The sequence below is a fragment of the Canis aureus genome, chromosome 34 (assembly GCF_053574225.1).
Source record: "Canis aureus isolate CA01 chromosome 34, VMU_Caureus_v.1.0, whole genome shotgun sequence".
Lineage (NCBI taxonomy): Eukaryota > Metazoa > Chordata > Mammalia > Carnivora > Canidae > Canis > Canis aureus.
Window position 1 is genome coordinate 27,036,485 of NC_135644.1, and position 20,827 is coordinate 27,057,311.

General features: G+C 46.8%; 1 protein-coding gene across 2 annotated transcripts in view; it reads left to right on the forward strand.

Annotated features, from left to right (window-relative positions):
* Nucleotides 1-214: 214 nt before the first annotated feature.
* Nucleotides 215-20,827, forward strand: part of ACVR1 (activin A receptor type 1) — a 127,309-nt gene continuing 106,696 nt past the window's right edge. For both annotated transcript variants that reach the window (XM_077883335.1, XM_077883332.1), the window contains exon 1: nt 215-337. The gene's annotated coding sequence lies outside the window, so the exon portion shown is untranslated. The remainder of the gene's footprint in view (nt 338-20,827) is intronic.

The window sequence follows — 20,827 nt, forward strand, 5'->3', positions numbered from 1 at the left end:
GCCGCGCCCCGCCCGCGCCCCCGCGCCTCGGGAAGTTTATCCCGCCGCCCCCTCCCCTTCCTCCTCCTCCTCCTCCTCCTCCCCCGCCTCCCCTCCCTCCCTCCCCGGCTCTTCCCCGGTGGCCGCCGCCGCCGCCGCCAGGCTGCCCCCAGCCCCAGCCAGCGCGCCGGCCCGAGGGCAGGAGCGCCCCGGCCCCGCCGCCGCCGCCGCCGCCGCCGAGTTCCGGGCTCGCCCGCCGCCCGCACGCCCCGCCCGCCCGCCCGCCCGCGCCGCCCCGCAGCGCCCGGAGGGCTCGCTCCCCGCCTCCCGGCTCAGCCCGGCCGCGGCGGGACCAGAGGTGAGGGCGGGCGGCGGGCGGGCGGGGCGGGGGCGGCGGGGCCGGGCCGGGGCGGCGGGCGGCGGGCGGCGGGCGGCGGGCGGCGGGCGGGCGGCGGGGGCCTCGCGGGCGCCCCCGGTGCCTCCTCCCCGCAGCCTCCCCGCCGGCGGGGCCAGCGCCTTGGAGCCCGGCCGTCCTGCCCGGGGCCGCTCCGTCGGGGCCGCGTCTCCGCTCCCGGCCGCGTCGGCCCCGCCGCCGAACGCCGGGCGCTTCCAGGAGGAATTTTCTGCGGAGACGCAGCCAGTAAACTCCGCTGAACTCCCGCCCGCCCCCCGGGCTTCCGAGCTGCAGTTTCAAAAAGCTTCAAAGCCAGGAATGTGGGATTCGTCTCCCGATCCCCAGAAGGCGAATGTGGTTACAGATGTTGCACGAGACTTTGCCAAGTTTAAAGCCCTTCGCTCACCGCCGTAACCCGGCAGCGAGGCTGGAGGCCGGGCGGGGGCGCCGCGCAGGGGCCGGGGCCGGGGCCGGGGCCGGGGCCGCACCGCTCGCCCCGGGCTCTAGGCCGCCGTCGGTCTGTCGGTCTGTCCGGCCCGCGCCAGACGTGGCTCCCCTCCCCCCGCGCCCGCAGCCCCCTTTCCCCGGAGTTTTGAACGCTCCCTGCCTGGGGGAGAAGCTGCAGAGGAAGCTACCGAGGGAGGAAAACACACTGCGGGAGGAAAGTCATGGTTAAAAAGTTGTGCTTAATTTGGCTTTTGGAAGGTGGTAGCAGAGTAATCAGTGGATTTGTTCGTTTTGTTGGGCTTTCTTTTGTGTGTGTGTGTCTGTTTCAGAGAGATGGAGAGAGAGGAGACTAGGAGTGATGGCAAGTAGGGGATGGGAAAGAGGACTGGCCTCATGCACAGTTTGTATTGTTTTTGAGAAGAGGCCGTCTAATTGAGACTTAGATATAACCCAGTGGTTTTAAAGAATCCTGTCCCAGAGATGCAGACTGCTCTGACAGCCCAAGGGAAGGCGGTGGCAAAAAATAGACACCACCTCCCTTTTCCCCCAAAAAAATTCTTCCTGGAAAGGTGGTGTTAAGAAATTTCAGAGATGGGCTGATCCAAGTGGCAGGCCTTAAATGGAAACACTATAGTATGTCTTGGCACTTGTCTCTGGAGGTGGGTGGCTGGCTGGGGGCCCGGGCTTGGGCAGCCAGCAGACACTAGACTTGTGCTGACCTCAGACACTGGCCTCGCCATCCAGCTTTACAGTATGCTTTGGTATGAAATAGGGGCCTCCCCTGTTTAGCTGGTGGGGACAGAGGGGTCAAGAGGTTGTCCTAGGCCTGGACGGGACTTGGATCACCTGGCTCCTAAGACCTAATCACTTTGTTTTGTGATGCAGTCGTTTCTGTTTTCTGGCCTGGAACTAAACACACAAAACAAAAACCAAAAAGGAAGTCTTTTGAAGCTGCAATGTGTGGGTCTTAAATCGACGGAATTGTGTGGTGGGTTAATAGCATTTCTGCTTCACCCCACATGCACGCAAACACTCAGAAGGTGGTGAATGATGTTGCAGTAAATTCTGGATAAATGGCAAAACTCAAGAGCTGGGAGGGGGGCTAGAATGGGTTCATACCCTCCTTTTCTGGAGTTCGGGTGAATTTTTCTTGAAATGGAGAGAGCGGGTTTTAAGTAAAACTCGATTTAGGTAGTGGTGTTACAACTTTTGTACCTTGGAAGAGAGTGATCATTTGAATCCGAGTGAATTTCTTGTTATCTCTGAGTAATTTAAAAGAATATTAAGGATGCTGCTTTGAGATGGAGGAGTTTGCCTTCTTCAGGAATGTAATTAATTTCAGAAGTGGGGACCTTAATGCCATTAATAGCATTGTAATAATTTTTTTCACAGTAGTGATTTACCAAATTTTCTGCCTCTGTCCACCAAACAGCTAACAGTGATTGAAGCAGTGGAGACTATGACTTACCTTAGATTGCACTGAACCAATACTGTGAGAATCATGATAGACTTCTAGGTAGGGTTGTTGGATCAAGTAGTCCAGCCTTATGGGGGAGGAAGGGACAGGGCAGAGATGCGCTTGAAAAATGATCCTGTTATTCAAGGTCATGAGGTGAAGATTGAATCAATGTGTGTGTGTGTGTGTGTGTGTGCGCGCGTGCGTGTGCGCAAAAAGTACTTTAGACAAAGAGGAGCTGGGACTGGGAACAGTCCTCTATGCTTGTTCTGCTATTGGATCTCTGCATCTTGATTTATCTTTATGTGAAGGGGTCTAATGTACAACTTGTTAGACACTGGGGAGAAGTATACTGTTAATGGTAGCAAAAACCCTTTGATATGTTTGAATGAATTTGGTGACAGATATGTTGGGGAGCACCGGATATGTGCTAGGCACAGTGCTCAGCTCTTCACATGCATTTTTCATTACATTTTCACAGCAACCACATGTTTTATTATTATTTCACTCTTATGATGAGGAATTGAGGCTTCCTGAAATTGAGTAGTTGCCCTAGTTGTAGAGCTAGTCCTCAGTGGAGTCAGGATTTGAACCAGGAGTTTGTGGGACTCTGGAACGCGTGTCCTCAGCCCCTTTTGGCCAGTGTTTGACAAATTTCATTCACTCATACACTGTCTTCAGGAGTTTGTTATGGCTAAGTTTCAGTCTATTAATTATTTAGTATTTTTCTTTAAAGTGGTGATTGCCCTTAGAAAAACTTAAAAGATGTCATCTTTTAAGAAGAACCAATATATCATTGCCTTATTTGGAAAGCCAACTCCCTTGTTAGTAATAGGATGTAATCATAAAGATGCATTTGTACTCATAATAAAACCCCAGATTCAGGACAATGATTAAATGATTACCTTGTGTGTGTGTGTGTGTGTGTGTGTGTGTGTGTATTTTGCAGGGACCTGGGGAGGTTCAGGGAGGAAGAAGTAGGTAGATGATAGAGCATTGATGACCTTCTGGGGTTTTGGGTTGGGTGGTGGGTTCAAGGGTGCTGATTTTATTTTTAGACTTTCTAACCTACATACATGATACATATTTTTTGGTAAAAAGATAAAGAAAATTAAACACATGACTATTAACATAATGACTACTTGGGGAATATTTCCCTGCACTATGATGACTGTAGACAGCTCGGTGCCTGTGCGAAGTAGGCACGCAAATGCTGTTGGCTAATTGATAAGACCCCAGGTGATAATTTTAAAGCAAGTTGATTGTTGTCATACCTGAAGGAGATTGAGGTATGTCCCCCTTTTCTGTATTCTCCTGCTTCCACTCTCGTTTCAATACTGTGACCAACATCAGAGCGTGGGCTGCAGTGGTTTCTCCTGACTGTGGTTAGGGGAGGCTAGGGCTGAGCGGAAGCTGGCACTTGTCAGCCTCACCTCGTCGCATACATCTAGTACTCAGGATGGGTCAGAAAACGCTGTCATGAAGTGTTACAGTGCTTTCATTTTTACCCAGTGGGCACGTGTGACCATTCAGGCTGGGAAGCTGGGATTTAAGTTAAAGCAAAGCCTGGGTAAGATGTTAACAGCGTTACACTGGCGAGGCTGAGAAGTGAAGCCATCAGAGATTTTAGTTGGAGTCCACATGGTCTCCTGTTTTACTTTCCCAAGCAAATATTGGGCACTGTGGCTTTATTCCTGGAAATGAGAATTTGAATTCGGTTTCCTGGTACAAAATGCCTTCTTTGATCTCCGGGAGTGAGAACTTTGTGTTTCTTTCTGTGGCCAGTTGCAGCTCTCCGAAGAACCAAGTGGAAGGTTTACCTCTTCTTTTTTAGCAGTTGGTTGGCCCTAGACTGCTGTTGCTTGCCCTGCTAGTTTAAGCAGGATTTGTCTGTTGGGAAGGGCATTCAAATCAAAGACTCCTTTTGAAAGAGCTTCCCGAAGATGGTGTGGTTGGCAAACCGTGGCCTTTGGTTCAGATGGGAGGTGGTTCTGTTTGCATTCACGCTCCCCAAATTAACTAACGACCCCCAGCAGCTTCCTTTTTGAAGTTGAAACAGATACTTCCCTGTCCCCAATATTCAAACCAACTGCCCAGTTGAATAATATTCCTGTGCTCTCAAATGCATTTAGGGAAATCTGAGCTTGTTTATATGTCTAAAGACTCTTCTGTGATCCATGAGAGTTTGTTTTCCAGAGCCACCACTACTCATTTGTTTGATTTTTGGGTTTCAGTCTCTGACCAACATTCCACTTTGCCCATTCGGGTTGCTTCATTGTTTGCTCTGGGTACTTGGCCTTTATTTCTGCGATCAGGAAAGTGACTCTGAATTTTAGTTTTTCCAGATTTTGTGGAGGTTCATGCCATAGGTGGGGTTTGGTCTTTGGACAATGGGGCCAGCTCAGGGGGTCCCCTTCAGCATAGGTATCCTCATGGTTCTTCTCTCAGGTGTCCTCATAGTTTCAGCACTTTCTCATCATGGAGGCCAAGCCTTGGAGTCGGTCTTTTTGCGTTGCCCTTCCCCCCACTTTTGGGGACGGCCAAATCCTCAGGGCTCTGGGTAATCTCGGTGCAGGAATGCGTCCTGGATTTCGCCTTTTGGCATTTTCCTAGCATTTTATCATCTTTACTACTCATTCTGTACTGATTGATCTTTTTGAGGGCAGAGACTTCAAGTTATTCACCCCTCCGTCTATTTGTTTGACACCATTCATTCTCCTTCACCAACTTCAGACCTTTCAGAATTCTCTCACTGGGCTCTTTGAGGGCAAGGACTGTGTCTTATTCTTTGGTCTATGTTTTGTACCTAACCCAGTGCCTGGCCCCGACTACACAGTCAGTAGGTGGTTTTTTAATTGTCGAGAGAATGACTGTATGATTGCGTATTAGAGAAGCAGACAAGCCCAGTACTCTAGGGAGTCAGGGAGGCAGCCTGAAAGCAGAGGATACCAGACACAGAAGTCCTTAAGCATAAGTTTGGGAAGAAGGGATGAAAGACATAAGAGCTTGGTGTTGTAACATAGTGGATTCAACAAGCATTTATTGAATTCTTTTAAACTTAATGCTTCCTATTGTTTTTGGGTCTAAGGGCAAAACCTTTTTTGGGGAGGAATATCTCAACTCATATTTAATATCCTACAGAGCATGGAATCCTGTGATACTGAGTGCATGGCTGGGACTCTTGGTGAGTTGACTCCTTCACACTGACTTTGTCCTGTTGCATATGTTCACAAACAGTTGACAGTGAAAACAGTATGGTAGGCAACACTCCCGTGGAGGTGGAATATGGATGACCTCTTTGGAAAATGGAGAGATTCCAGAGTGAACTTCTCTTTTGATAGGTTTTTAAGGGCCGATTTGAGTGGGCATGCCATGTCGACCTTTTCTGCTTGAATGCTTGGTAACTGGGTGCCTTGCTCATCTGTGAAAGCTAGGATGGGTCCTCGCTAGCCTCCACGCAGCATGGATGACATTGAAAATAAGATCGCTCTGGGGTACCTGGCTAGCTGAATTGGTAGAGCATGCTGCTCTTGATCCTTGGGGTCATGAGTTCAAGTCCCACATTGGATGTAGAGCTTACTTAAAAAAAATTGTAACACAGAGAAAACAAGATTGCTCCAGTTTTTCTTTTTTCTTTTTAAAGCAATCATGGAAGAATTATTGATTGAACTTCTAAAAATAACCTTGAGTTTGATGGGAAATGTACAGAGGAGATAAAGGAACATAGGAGTGGTCTGAGACAAAGCTGGATATTAGATGTGTGGGATGGTACTTGGAATTTGAAGAGACTGGATACTGAGAAAGATGTGCAATAAAAAGAACTTGAGAAAAGGCATTCTGGTGTAGAGGGGATGAGTTGAGATATTTTAAGCCAAACTTCCTCTATTGTAGCTACTGGTGAGTGGTGGGGTACTCTTCGTGAAAACATAATGTGCCTGATGGATCACTCTCCTTAAGTTATAGGTTAATACTTATAAGTTATACTTTAATACTCACTTATAAGTGAGTACCACTAAGGAAGCTGAAGCTTTTGGACTCGTAACTTGATGTCAGGGACTTAACACAAGATAGAAATATATACATAGGACAACCAGTAGGAGGGAAAAGTGTAGGTGGTTATCTGGAGTAACCTTTATCTTCCTTTTGAGAATAAGGAAAATGGTAAGGGACAAGTGTGCCAAGTGATATATTTTTTTTAGATGTTTTTGAACTTGAGGAACTGAACTGTTGTGCACAACAGGTGGCAAGAACAAATATTCTCTTACTTTATGAGTGTGGCCCTAGTAAAAAATGGAAAATCTCAGTCCCTGGAGATTATATAAACATAAATGTTCTATTTCAGTGTTTTAAAAACATTTTTTACTCGCAGCAATACATTTTACATCATGACTGAGTACACACACATACACACATGCATATTGAAAATAAAGCTGAATTACAATTTTTACAACACAATATAGCAATGCTTCCTAATTTCTAGTCTTTTTTTTTTTTTAATTCTGGTTTCTGTTTACTAAATTGATTTCACAACTTGCTAATAGGTTCTAACTAGCAGTTTGGAAAAAAAAAAAAACCCACAACTATTCGAGATATTGTGGAAATCAGCCTTAATTTGTTTATTGGACATTTGCTAATCTGGATGAGAATTTTGTTTTTCTTTTTGTTGAGTCTCAATTATTCTACAGATGGTCCGTGCCCTTCTGCTCTCCCACCATTCCCCCACCCATTGTTTTTTCTTCTCTGTGTAGGGGGTCTTTGCTTGTTTCTGTATATCAGATTAAAGTGACTAATATGTGCTTTGGATCAGCTCCAAAAGTACATGCTCGTCTTGATCCTAATCGGCATCGAAGGTGGGCCTAATTAATTTAAACTGGGGGCAGGAGCCACTTAGATCCCTGTTTATTTAGATTATACTTGAAATGGGATGGTGGCCGTCAGTAATGAGGGGATAGCAGGAGTCCCTTTTTAGGTCACCTGCACCGAAAGGAGAATGGGCAAGAAGTAGGCAAGGTGACCCGATACAGTTATTGTTCCAAAACACAAAACAAGGCTAGTAGGGGCCAGCTCTTTGCATCCAAAGATGTAAGAGCTGAATTGGTGACTGCAGTCCTCGTAGCTGTCATTGTCCTTATCATTAAAATCCCTTCCTGCCTTGCTGCTGCTCCTCCATCGTTTCCCCTTTTCTTCTTCCTTCATTTGTTGAGCATTTATCAAGGCCTCCCGGACTTGGGGCTGGGCATGGAAAGGACAGTAAAATTAAGTTGATCTTAGGCTGCACTGGAGTAAGAGGCCACTAAGAGGAAGACTGAAGAATCGGACATCTAACTATAAATGGCAGGAGGCCAAGTATCTTGGGAGACACAGAGGGATAAGGAGCAAATAACACTTGTGGAAGTGACAGGCTGGCCTTGGAAGAAGGTACCACTTTGATGGTACCGTTTTGAGCATCGTACAGATGTGGACTAGGCACCCTGCCCAAGCAGGGAACGGGCGAATGCCTATGAGGTGGCTGGCTTTCGTTTAAGGGCCAAGTTGTATAAACGCATTTGCACGTATTTGTTGCCCCTGGAATTGGGCTGCGTGCCTTGAGGTGCAGCTCCTCGGGGAGGCAGCGGGACCTGGGCCGGCTGGAAGGCAGAGCTGACTCGGGCTCTGGAGCGGAGCTGGGTAGGACGGTCGGTGCGGCGCCGCCTTCTGTTGCACACGCTGGCCCGTCCTGTCACGTTTTGCTGGGCTATGTGGCAGCGCCTGGAGCGACCAGCCGGGTGACATGGTGTGACCGTGTAGAGTACGGTGGGGTTTGCGCCGTGGAAGAACGTGGAAACGGAGGCTGAGAGCCAAATTTTGGTTTACTTTGAGTGCCGGGCTCAAAATTTTAGACTTGGTTCCGTGAGCCCGTGGCCATGGGGAGGCCTGCTCAGGCGCCCTCCCTGTGTGCTCTCCCCTGAGGCTCACCCCTGCTGACCGACCTACTCTCCTACCCCCATTTTACAGCAGGAGAAACCGAGGCTTCAGAGGGGTGATGGAAGATGTCGGAGGTGACCCGACACAGTTATTGTTCCAAAACTTGCCTGAACTTGCACCCACGCTGTCCACCCCAAAGGCACTTGCTCGAACGCAGACTTTGAAAACCGGTGGCCCCAGGCCCAGCACCCCTCAGAGTTCTGTCCCGTGTGATCCCGAACGTAAGACAGTTTTTCCTTCTCATTGTTGAAGTAGTTGCTGTCGTTTAAACTTGGGGGTATTTCCCGTAAAATGTTCAACTCTGCACGTTCTTCTGCGAACCTGCAGGCCTGGCAGCTCGGGGCCCAGGCCTCTGCGGGGACCTGACCTCCCAGCCCGAGGCCGGCATCGCGCTGTCCCTGTGGGCCTCTGGGTGGGTCCCCTGGTGGGTAGGCTTCTCTGTCGCCGCCCTGAGGGGTGAGGGTGGATGCCCAGGAGCTGAGGGAAACGAGCGGATGGAATCCGGGTTTGGGCCTCTTGCCGGAGAAGCCGTAAGGTGCACAAATCATTTTTGTGAAGAAGGGAAGGAGCAAGTGAGAGGCAGAAGCATCTGACCTGGGGAACTTGGATGGCCCAGAGCATGGTGTTGATCTTAAAACGAAAGGTTAAGAGCTGGTCTGGAGCAGGGCATGGTATTGGGTTTCCGCTTCTGGAGTTAGCATAGAGAAGAGGGCTTCCTGGAGGCTTGTGAGGAGTTGGAAACACGGCCCTGGACCCAGCAGATAAGGGTTTGGAGCTGTGGGGATTCGATCTGTGTCACAGAATGCCATCTGAGGGCACTTGGATCTGGGGGAGAAAGGTCCCTTTTGGAACTAGGAAGAAATGGGCTGAGGTCTGAATGATAAAATGAACCAGCTACACAAACAGCTCAAAGTCTCTTATTGACTTTTTTGGGTCAAGCACCTTATCTTGCAAATAAATCAAATGTTTATCCTAATAAAGGAATACCGTTACAGTCTTCAACTTTTGACCATGGGGCCTGATAAACATCTGCTCATAGAATCAAAGGCACATATACTGTTTGATGGCTGACACCTGCAATTTAGGTTTATGCCCTATTGCACTGAGCCTAAATTAAGTGAAAGGAACCCTAACGATTTCTTTTTCTTTCTTTCTTTCTTTCTTTCTTTCTTTCTTTCTTTCTTTCTTTCTTTCTTTCTTTCTTTCTTCTTTCTTTCTTTCTTTCTTTCTTTCTTTCTTTCTTTCTTTCTTTCTTTCTTTCTTTCTTTTCTTCCTTTCTTTTCTTCCTTTCTTTCCTTTCTTTTTCTTTTTCTTTTCTTTCTTTTCTCTCTCTTTCTCTTTCTCTTTCTCTCTCTTTCTCTTTCTTTCTCTCCTTTCTTTTCTTTTCTTTTCTTCCTTTCCTTTCCTTTCCTTTCCTTTCCTTTCCTTTCCTTTCCTTTCCTTTCCTTTCCTTTCCTTTCCTTTTCTTTTTTCCCCTTTTTTCTTTCTTCTTTCATCACAGGTGACAGAAAAAGTGGTTACTCTAGCCCTGTGAGATGGGGAAAACAGTGCCAGGAGCGAATGATTTGTTTTGAGATTTATTCTTTTAGCCAGTTTAGAATGGAATGTCCTTTTTAAATTACAGATGAGTTTTTTTTTCTTCTTCTTATCTTGGCTTGTTTGTTTAGGATTCCCTCCAACACATTGTTACTTAATCAGCTAGCTGTTCTCCTTCTCCCACTTGGTTCCCCTTGTGATCCCTGAAGGTCTTATTGTTTTAGGACATTCTAGGCACAGGTGGAGTGAATCTTTCCCAGATGTGGCCTTTGAGCATGAAAATCTTCCAGGAGGGAATTTCTTTTGTTCTCATACTTTTTTTTTTTTTTTAAATTAAGTTTTTGATTTTAATTCCAGTATAGTTAACTTACAGTGTTCTATCGTTTTCATGCTTTTGTCTCAGACATTACAGTCTCCTTTTTGGGCCACATGACTTAAACAAAAACAAACCCAAATTGGTGTTTTTATTTCTAATTCATAGCTTTATTTCATTACCTGAGTACATTGATGTGGATTCCCATAATTTTTTTCTTTTTTTCTTAATAACCAGATATTTTTATTTTTTACGATAGTTTATGTTTTAGAGACAATATGTGGTGTTACATGTGCTCAGTAGAAGATTTGAAGTATAGGAAGGGTGTATAGGGAAGGTAACTTTTGTCTTCCAGCTTTTTCTTTACCTTCCTAGAGAAAAACCATCATTAAAACTGATTGTGTATCCTTCCAGGGATCATTTTTATATTTACAAACACATACTAATGTGTTTTTCTTATAAATATAGTATATCGTACAATTTGGGTTCTTTACCTGACTTTTTTCACTGAATTTTTCTTGGAAATCTTTTCCTATTGGTATGAACAATTCTCTTATTCTTTTGAAAGGTAATTCCTTCGTGTAGGTGTATTATAATTTATGTAAGTAGTCTTTTACTTATTTTAGGTGACATTATGTGTTACAGTGTGGCAGTGACTCTTTACATATGCTACTATGTAGATCTGTCTGTCTCCTGTAGCTGGCTGTAAATATCAAGGACTGGAATTACTGAATCTAAGGATATTTACTTTTTTCTTTTTTTTTTTTTTTAAGATTTTACTTATTCATGAGAGAGAAAGAGAGAGAGAGGCAGAGACACAGGCAGAGGGAGAAGCAGGCGCCATGCAGGGAGCCCGATGTGGGAATCGATCCTGGGTCTCCAGGATCACACCCTGGGCTGAAGGTAGCGCTAAACCACTGAGCCACCCAGGCTGCCCTGGGTATTTACATTTAAAAAAAAAAAATTTTTTTTTAAATTTATTTATGATAGTCACACAGAGAGAGAGAGAGAGAGAAAGAGAGAAAGAGAGAGGCAGAGACACAGGCAGAGGGAGAAGCAGGCTCCATGCACCAGGAGCCCAACGTGGGATTTGATCCCGGGTCTCCAGGATCACGCCCTGGGCCAAAGGCAGGCGCCAAACCACTGCGCCACCCAGGGATCCCGGTATTTACATTTTAAATTATAGTATAGGTTGTACCAAGAATTTGATTTTTGAGTTGTTGTAATGAAGCAAAGTGACGTGGTGGAAATGACAAAGCAATGCGTGAGACTCAAGCAGGAATCTGTTCTCTGGTGTAAATCAATTTTGTGGCCCAAGAAAGTCACTTTCTTGACTTTTTTCTTCATGGTACTTTCTTCATCTTTGGAAAGAGCATAGACTCAGCTATTTCTGAAGTTTAATAATTTGTTGGTTATCTTTCAGTCTGCCTGCTTTTTAGTACTTCCAGTAAATGGAACCTGATGATTTTTTTTTTTTTTTTTTTTTCCTATGTAAGTTTGAGACTGAAGAACCCTGGGCTTTGGAAGCCTTGCTAACCACAGCTTTACTTTGATTGTTTTAAAGCACTGTGTCTGGTTTGTGCTTTATGTTAAAAGCAGAGCTTATATGGCTGATTATCTTTAGAAAAAATATGGTGAGTGGTAAGTAGGCATTTAGTGACCAAGAAACTTGTATAGTCAGCTTTTTATTATTGATCAAGAATAGAGGCAATGGATTTTTAGACTTAGGGAAAAAGTTTTATTTTTGTAATAGCTTTTTAAAAAAGCAATAAGCATATGATAGACAGTTTTTAAAAAACAGCAAAATTTTATTTATGATTTTGGAGCCTACCAGAGTGGGCTGCTTTTGATCGTTCAAAGTTTTTATAATATGAAGAAGATATGTTAGGGGATTGTTGCAAATTTTGAGGTATTTAGCTGGTGTAGCTTAATAAAATGGTTGGGTTTCCTGGCAGTTACCAAATTAGATGTATTTAAAAATTCAAACTCAAGTAAATAAAATTTAATATAAAATTCATGTTTTTTCCCATGCTGCATTTTTTTCTTTAGAAATTGGCTCCCCCAGAATTAAGCAACATACTTAGATTTTTTATTTCAAAGACTTAAAAATTTTGGGCTGCCAATATAAATGTAATTTTCCTGGAAAAGATTTTGAGCCCTTGGTTACTCATAAAAAAAAAAAAAAATTACTTACTAAAGCTCTTTAAATATACAAATGTATTCATCTAGCTGTAGAGTAGCAAAACAAAACAAAACACTTAAATGTTCTTTAATAACGTGTACATATAACCTTTACATATGTTAGGTACATAAAAATACATTTTTATTCACGAAATGGAACATTATATAGTCATCAAAATTTTTTATCTCATAAGTCTTCAGGAACAGATCTCACCTTCAAAGTAACCTTCTCAAAAGAGGGTTTTGTTGGCTATTCCATCTAGTTAGATCCTTTCTTCTTTTCTGTATATATCTGTGGGGTAAGTACCAAGAGCCAAGACTGTTTGGTACTCTGAGTGTGCATGTGTGTCCTATGCTTGGTATGCTGCTTTATCCATAGTGGGCATGCAGAAATGTGGGGGATGAATAGGACAGGCTGTTGTATACAAAACAACATTAAGTAGAAAAATCAGGACACAAAAACTATCCAGTTCCATACCCATAAATTCTATGTAATTCCATAAGTGTAAGTAAACAGAAAACAGTACAATTCCAGACATATATATGTATGTATATACGTATGTGTATATATATATGTACATACGTGTATGTGTGTGTATGTGTATATATACACACACACATATGGACATGGAGGGGAAAAAAAGGCTGGTAGGAAATAAACGGGCCTGTTAACAGTTACTGTCTTTGAGCTGTGGGTCATGCATAATTTTGAAGAAAAAGATCTTTAAATACAAACGGGTGAAGTAAATATTGGAAGATTATGTCACCTCAGGAATGTATTTTACCCTTTCAGCATTAAAGGTGGTCACCTTACCTAAAATGATGTATTACAACACCGTGGCCTTTTCTCCTCTTGAGTAAAATGTACTGTATCTCTGTAGTGTGACAGGTTTTATATCTACTTTAGAATTAAATTATGATCTGAGAGTTGCACTTTTAAGAAACTGGTTTTAATTTTACATCAGATGAAGTTAAAGGGTAGTGAAAGTATATTAGATCTGGTACAAGTGTCTAATTATAATTATTGACACATTTTCAAATGCTCTCTTAAGTATGATACATTGCCCATGATTTTGACAGCTGTGACTACATTAAACCTGCTGGAGCACTCTGCACAAAGGTTTGTTTAAACTTAGAATTGTCAGAAGGAATCTTTGTGAAGTAGATGAACACAGATTTAGAGGTCAAATGGTGTTTTATTTCCCACTGTGCCTGGTGATTTTTGTCTGTTAAATGTTAATCAGAAGATTATCTGGATTTAGTTTTCATTTCAGGAAAACTGAGAATTTAATTTTTTTGTATAGTATAAAGAATAGGTGATGCTCTTCATTTATGATTTGATTCTCTGCAGCGTTAGCTTAGATTCTGCTTCTTTCTCTTGCCTAAGGTCTCCAACCACGAAACTCCGAACCGACAAACTTGATTCTGCATGACAACCTTACTTTCTAAAGGTCTCCCTAGACCAAGTTCATATATTATCTCCTCTGTTTGGCTATTCCTTCTCTCCCTATAGATTTGTTGAGTAGCTACTATGTGCCAGGCACTGAACGTATATAGACAGAATGGCTGTCAGAGGGCTCAGCTTGGGAGAGGCAGAAAAATAAATAGCCAGATTACAACAGAGCAAACACCAGAATGGGACTCTGAACCTGAAGACGGGGTGTGCAGTTTTATTCGAGGGGGCATCTGAAGTCCTCTTTTCAGAAGGATATTCTTGAGCATCTTGAAGGTTGAGGAAGAAGGTAGCAGGTGAGAAAGGGGCCTTTGAGGCACAGAGGCTTTTAGGAAAGACAGCATCCTTCAGAACCAAGTGTTACCAGAGCTCTGCTCCTCAAAAGTTTGGTGCTTGGTTCAGCAGGAGTGGCACCACTGGGGCACTGGCCTCTCCAGAAATGGGGAGTGTCAGGGCCACCCAGTTCTGAACTAGAATCAGTGTTGCAACAGGATCCCCAGGTGACTTGAATGCTTCTAGAAGTTAGAGAAACAAGCACGAGAGCTGGGGAAGGAGACTGCCTGCTAAGGAGCCTGGACTTTTGTTTTCAAACATGGGATTGATAATGAAAAATAACTTTAACAGATTTATCTTTTCCCCAAGTTATCTGGAAGTGAGGCAGAATGTTCGAAGAAGTTTCTTGAAACTGAAATCAAAAAGTGCACCACAAAAGAAGTCCTTAAGTAAGTTTGAAAAATGCAGGACATTACACTCTTCTCTCTGCCAGTATAAATTTTCATAGTAAATTGAAAGTTCTGAGAATTGGCTTTGAGGGACCCCTTATCACTTACCCTGGGATAGCCCGGATATCCCTAGTCTTTGAGGTTATTACACCGTGGACCCCTTTGTTAACACCCTGGGGAGGGTGGATAGCATTTTGCAGAACACATTTTGGGAAATGCTAGCACTTATTCCCACACTTGAGACATTGCCTTACTCAGGGTGACCAACTCTCTGGGGTTGCCAGAGAATGAGGGCCATTGTAGGGTTGCTAGACGTTCCGTGCTGAAGTTGTGGGCAGACAAGGTGAGTTGGGTACCCTTCCTATTCGTGTTCTGTGCCTGTGACTAATTACTTCATTTTCTTTAGATGGGCTCAATCTTTGACCTTAAATACCTATTTTAGGCTCATTCTAATGGGATAATACCCAAATTTACTTGCACATTTGAAGCACCAGAGGGATTTCCAAACCCAGCGCTCATTCCCACCCTACCGGGTTGTGATTTAATTGGTCTGGATATACCCTGGCGTGGGATTTTTTTATAGCCCCCTAGATTAGGGGCGTGAAAGCTCGTTCAAAACAACTATCACTGAAAATGCAGTATTGATATGCACCTTAAGAGTTGATTTTAATTTCATTGAATTAATTTCTATTCTAGAAGAGAAGCATTAATCATCAAAGAAAAAAAGGTTCTAGAACTTGATCTAGCATCATGTTGGGGGACCACCAGTAGTACGTGTTCCACACTTTGGGAAACACTTGTGTGGAGGCTGGGGATCCCAGACTGGCCAAGCAGTGGTGACAAATATGGCTGGAGAAGATGGTGGAGGTTTCAGAGCCGTCGAGGGGAGTGAGGTGTTGAGATGTGGAAAACTGATCTGATCCTGATGGGTGTGGTTTGGTAACAGGAGGAGAGTCTCTGGCTACATTGGTTATAGATGTGATCCCGTAACAGGATAGGGAGGGGTAAAGAATGCAGGAAGGTGAAGGGCTGAATTTACGAGCCCTGTTTGAAAGGCCTTGGGACATCCTGGGGGAGTTGACCAATGGCCTGTTAGAAGAAAAGAGCAGTTAGAAAGGGCTGGGCTGGAAACAAATGAGAGCCTGTCCAGGTCCTTATGGCAGTGAAGTCCCAGGTGGGGAATCAGCTTGCCTGGGGACAGGGTTGAGGGTGGTCTGCAGCCAGGGCCCAGGATGGGTGCGGGGAGAAGGCCCTGGGGTGGGGGGGAGAGTCTGGGAACGGCCCCAGGAGTAGGAGGGATGCTCGGGAGAGTGTGTCTTCCTGCACTCACCCTAAAGAAGGTAGTCCTGTGAACCAGATAGATAAGAGCTCCAGAGGGCAGTTTGTTTCGGTTATTCAGGACGTCATTAGTCATGTTTGTGTAAATTTGGCATGAGGGAGGACACAAGATTACAGCGGGTCCAGAGGGAAGAGACTTGCTAGAGCTAGTTTTAACTGAAGAAAAAGCCTGGGATCGTATGGGACCTTAGGGAATAAATCTGGGTTTGTTTGGGAAGTAGTCATCCTCTGGTTACTCATGGAAGTTATTTCAACAAGGCACAAAGATCATAACGAATATTCAGATATTCACAGACAAATTGCCAGAGCTCTCTGGGGTTCCATAAAATCGCTTTAACTTTCAAATCGTACCATTCACATTTTCTCTCCTTCTTTTACTATTCCCTGGACACAACAATGTCAAATTCTGAATTTATATGTTTATAAATGTCATTAGACTTTTTTTTTTTTTAATGTTGATGATACGGCCACATGTGATTGAGCATGCCACCTTTGTTCCTTTGTAGTTCACGTTTGTGGAGGGTTTGCAGTTTCCCAAAGCAACACCCCATCTTATGTGAGCTGCAGTAACCTTTGTACAGAAGGCAGGGCTGAGAAAAGAATTCTTCTGTTTTACAGGGAAGAAGAATAAGAGCTCTGAGGTTTAATATATTGAGGAGGACTTGCCCACGATTGATGACTTAGTGATCGGGCGGGGTTGGAATCCTGGTGTCCTGGCACCATGCTTCTTCCATCACATTCTGGAATGAGTGGGGATGGAGAGTGTCACCCCCCCCCCCTTTTCCTCCAATTAGTCTGTAAGTTCTTTGAGGGCAGAACTTGCTGCCCTCAGTGGCTCCTGCTGTTTATCGACTCCTTCACCCATTACTGTAAAGAGGGCTGGGAGGTGGTAGTGGGCAGGAGGCCTGTTGGCCCAAACTTCCCACTCACGAGGTACCTCACACTGGTCTTGACATTACTTTTGAATGACAGGGCCTCAGAAACATAACAACAGGATTGAACGAAGGCATCATGGGTCATGTTACTTTGAACTTGTGTCTCATTACTGAACCATGTAATTATCTTGAGACCAGCCCAATAATACTGCCTGGCATGGCTTGTAAACATTGAATACATACACGGTTTTTGTCACTCTGTTTTGGCATTTCTTCATATTTTAATACCAGAAGTCCTCTTAGTGGAAGAGGCCCAAAGCTTTCTGGACTTCAGAGAGGCTTTCCTTTATGTCTGAGGTTCCCTGATGGGCTGTGAAGAGTGGTGTGAAGGTGGGTCAGCCTCTCTAACCACGTTCGCAGTTCAGGAGAGCTGGTCTTGTTTTGTAGTCCTTACAGGGCACGTAGTGGGCACTCAATAAATACTGTTTTGAATAAGGGAGATGCTGTTTTGTATCACACTTTCTCCATTTTATCACAAGGGACCATTATCAATTTTTTTTTTTTTAAGATTTTATTTATTTATTCATGAGAGACACAGGGAGAGAGAGAGCGAGGCAGAGACACAGGCAGAGGGAGACGCAGGCTCCATGCAGGGAGCCCGATGTGGGACTGGATCCCGGGACTCCAGGATCACACGCTGGGCTGAAGGCGACGCTAAACCGCTGAGCACCCCCACCCCGGGCTGCCCATCAATGTTTTTAAAATGACTTTTTTTTTTCCTTGTGAGTCGTTAAAGATACGATGTTAGGTTTTGGGGAAAGGGAATGATGAAAGAGAATGAAGAAATGGAATCAGCAAGTTTTAGGACAAGAGACGAGAGGTTTTGAGTGAGCTGTGAAAAGTTGAAAGCAGGGAGTCGCTTGGGGGAACTGGAAGGATGTCAGGCACTTTTGAAGGAGCCCACAGAGGCGAGGTGAGGACGAGACAGGAGTGATTCTCATCTGATGATGTCTTAGAGGAGAAACTGAAGAAAGTCTTTTTCAAGCTTAATTATAGCCACGGGCCAAAAGCACGTTATAGCACTTTGTTTCTACTTCTGCGAAGAGATGGTAGGGTGTAAGCTCTTTTGTAGGGTCCCGTCCAAGCAGTTGCACTTCAGACCACATTAAAATGTCTTCTATTTAATTTTTTGATTTTTTACTTTTTAAAAAAGATTTTATTTATTTCTTTGAGAGAGGGATAGAGAGAGAATGAATGATCTGGGGGAGGGGCAGTGGAAGAGGGAGAAGCAGACTCCCCGCTGAGCAGGGGGCCTGATGGGGGATGCGGGGCTCCATCCCAGCACCCTGCGATCAGGGGCCAACGCCCAACCACTGAGCCACCGCGACGCCCCCAGATACATTATTTTTTAAGACTGCAGCGGATTGAGGAAGAGGCATAAAATTTTGAGTCCCTTTTTTGTATTTATGTTAAAATTTCAAGCTACTGGTTCAGCGTGAAGCGAGGGACTCTTTAGTCACTGAGGAAATTTAGGCAGATGAGTTGCTGTTTGGTCATCAGAAAATGCGCCGTTAGGAGCTTGTTTCTCTTGAGAGGAGAGAGAGGCCGACTGTGAGAGCGGAAGGTCGTGCCCGCCACTGGCTGTCGCCTCCCTCCTGCTGGAGCACAGACCCACAGGGCTCCTCCGTCAGACCGCAGGGCCTGCTGGCGCGGGCACCCGCCGTACTTGGGGCCGCCTCCCCAGGGCCGCCTGCGGGCTCGCGTGTGTGCGCGCGTGTGTGCGCGCGTGTGTGTGTGTGTGCGTGTGTGTGTGTCCCTGCTGCTCAGTGAGTGAGGTGCACGTGAGTTGGCCTCTTAGGGAAGGGGCTTTAGCCAGTTCAGCCCTGAGAGGGCCATGTGCCCGCCTGAATGGATGGGCCGGGCCTTGCTTTGGTGAGGGGCCTGTCAGTTGTGCGGCGGCTTTCACCGGAAGGACCAAAAGGCGGGAAACCCAAGGGAGGAGCGTCAAGTTTGTTTTACGGAGAAGCAGCCTCTGCTGTGCGTTGTGCGCCGCTCCTGTGCCAAGCGCCGTCGTTCTTTCCCGCTGGCTTTGCTCTTGGCCTTCCGGTGGTTTCTGTGCCGTGTTCCAGTTCGCTGGTGATCGAGATCATCACCGAAGCTTTGTGTGAGTTTCTGAGTAGAGCCATGTCTGTGGAAGGTGGATGCGAACTGTTAGGAATAACAACAAAAAGGGCTTCCGTCATCTTTCTTCTTTCAAACTTTTATGATCCATTGATGGTCTATTTTGATTCATGTTTTTATCTGTTCTTTTTAAAAAAAATATTTACTTACTCGGTACAGGTGCGTGGTAGGCCCCGTGCTGATCCCAGAGCGCTGCTCCCCGCCTCAGGAGTATTCGCGGCCTAGGAGCGCGACCCCTGCGTGGGCGGCCACAGTCCGGAGGGGCCCGCGCAGCCCGCACAGAAGCGTGCAGGAGCCGTAGCGGCGGGTCCGGAGGAGGAGCGCCCGACCCGCCGCGGGGGAAGGATGTGGGGAAGTCTCTGGCCCAAGGAGGTACTAAGTGCACACTTGAAAAATAAGTACAAATGGCCTGGCCGGCAGGGCAGCCTGTCCTAACCTGGCGAACGGCCGCAGGCAGCTACGAGGCAGGAGCAGAGCGTGGTGCCCGCGCGACCCCAGCGCGTGTGGCTTATGGCTTAGGGTTCCTGAGGGGATTGATGTGGCCTGAGGCCCGAGAGGCGGCTGGAGGCCACGCTGTGAGGACTCCTTATTCTGTGCTGCACAAGTCAGAGCTACTCCCAAACCTGTTAGGGAACTTTGGGTAGGAAAGGGGTCCGAGGCCACTTAGATTTCGGAGCATTCACTGGCAGCAGTTTTGAAGATAATCTTTAATAATTTTATTTGTTCATTTAGGCAATGGACTGAAATGTGGGTGTCCCCCCAAATTCGTGTGTTGAAACTCTGACCCCCCAGTGTGATGGTACAGAGCTTCCTTTTTTTTTTTTTTAAGATTTTATTTATTTATTCATGAGAGAGACGGACGGAGAGAGAGAGGCAGAGACACAGGCGGAGGGAGAAGGAGGCTCCGTGCAGGGAGCGCGAGGCGGGACTCGATCCCGGACCCCAGGACCAGGCCCGGGCCGAAGGCGCGCTCAGCCGCTGGGCCCCCGGGGACCCCGGTACAGGCCCCCCGAGCTTAGGGTAGGGCAGGTCCTGAGGAACGCACTGTGAGTTGACAATGCCCTAAGTGGGGAAGTATCTACCACACCCGCCCCGCCTGCCCGGGGCTGCCACGACGCCGTGACCCAGAGCCCCGTGATGGTAAGTTGTCGGCGGTCGGTGCGTGCGGCCCGGAGAGGGGCCCCGGGCCGGGGGCAGGGTCTCCGCGACGCAATCTGAGGTCCGGTTGGCGCTTTCACTCCGCCCTCATGGCAGGAGCTCGCAAGGTCTGCGTGAGGCGGAGGCCGCCGGTACCTGACGTGGCGTCCGGGCCCCAGGGGAGTAGCGCGAGGCGGGGAGGGCGAGGCCCCGGGTGTTGGCCCCGTCCTGAGGCGCCGCCCGCCTGGCCCCGTGCCCCGCGAGGACGCGTGAGGGCGGCCGTGTGGCCCCGGGACGGGCCCTCAGGGACCGGGCGGCGGTGCTTGAGCCTCCAGAGCGGCGCTTCGGTCCGGCCTCCTGAGGGGCCCCCAGGCTCTCCTGGTTATTTGGGCGATGAGGAAACTGGGCTCGCGGGGAACCACTGCGCTCAGAGGCTCAGGGTGCCCGGGGCCCCGCCGCGCTGCGCCGGCCACGTGCGACGGTGACCTCAGGACAGTGTGTGTTCGTGTGAAGCGGCTTAGCCGTGCCCGCGGCGCCTCCGCTGCCCCAGAGGCTTCCCGGCCGGGCCTGGTCTCCCTCCCAAGGCCTCGCTTTGTGTCTTCTTCTGCCCTTTCCCTCCCTCCTCCGCTTCCTCCTCTGTTGGCATTTGCCTTGGGCTCAGACGTAGGCTGAGGCCGCCCGGCCCGAGTGCGTTTTGAGCGCTGTAGCTTCCATGGGCTGCTTTCTGAGGAAGCGTTTCCAAAAAAGAGGAGTCTGCGTTCATTGCTGCCGCTTAAGCCCCTTGTCATGGTCTTTGAGACAGAACATTCCGTTTCTCCCCATTCCTCCGAGTTGCTCCCGCTCACTGCTTC